This window comes from Bison bison, unplaced genomic scaffold, assembly GCF_000754665.1.
Source record: "Bison bison bison isolate TAMUID 2011002044 unplaced genomic scaffold, Bison_UMD1.0 scf7180017864472, whole genome shotgun sequence".
Taxonomy (NCBI): domain Eukaryota; kingdom Metazoa; phylum Chordata; class Mammalia; order Artiodactyla; family Bovidae; genus Bison; species Bison bison.
This window is the reverse complement of record NW_011495033.1, coordinates 1902-2605: the sequence shown is the minus strand read 5'-3', so window position 1 is coordinate 2605 and position 704 is coordinate 1902.

Sequence of the window (704 nt, the reverse complement as noted above, 5' to 3'; positions counted from 1 at the left end):
TAAAAATGGGGAAGGAAATAATCACCCAAGTCCAAGAAACCCAGAGAGTCCCAAACAGGATAAACCCAAGGCGAAACACCCCAAGACACATATTAATCAAATTAACAAAGATCAAACACAAAGAACAAATATTAAAAGCAGCAAGGGAAAAACAACAAATAACACACAAGGGAATTCCCATAAGGATAACAGCTGGTCTTTCAATAGAAACTCTTCAAGCCAGGAGGGAATGGCAAGACATACTTAAAGTGATGAAAGAAAATAACCTACAGCCCAGATTATTGTACCCAGCAAGGATCTCATTCAAATATGAAGGAGAAATCAAAAGCTTTACAGACAAGCAAAAGCTGAGAGAATTCAGCACCACCAAACCAGCTCTCCAACAAATACTAAAGGATATTCTCTAGACAGGAAACACAAAAACGGTGCATAAATCGAACCCAAAACAATTAAGTAAATGGCAACGGGATCATACTTATCAGTAATTACCTTAAACGTAAATGGGTTGAATGCCCCAACCAAAAGACAAAGACTGGCTGAATGGATACAAAAACAAGACCCCTACATATGTTGTCTACAAGAGACCCACCTCAAAACAGGGGACACATACAGACTGAAAGTGAAGGGCTGGAAAAAGATTTTCCATGCAAATAGGGACCAAAAGAAGCAAGAGTAGCAATACTTATATCAGATAAAAATAGAAC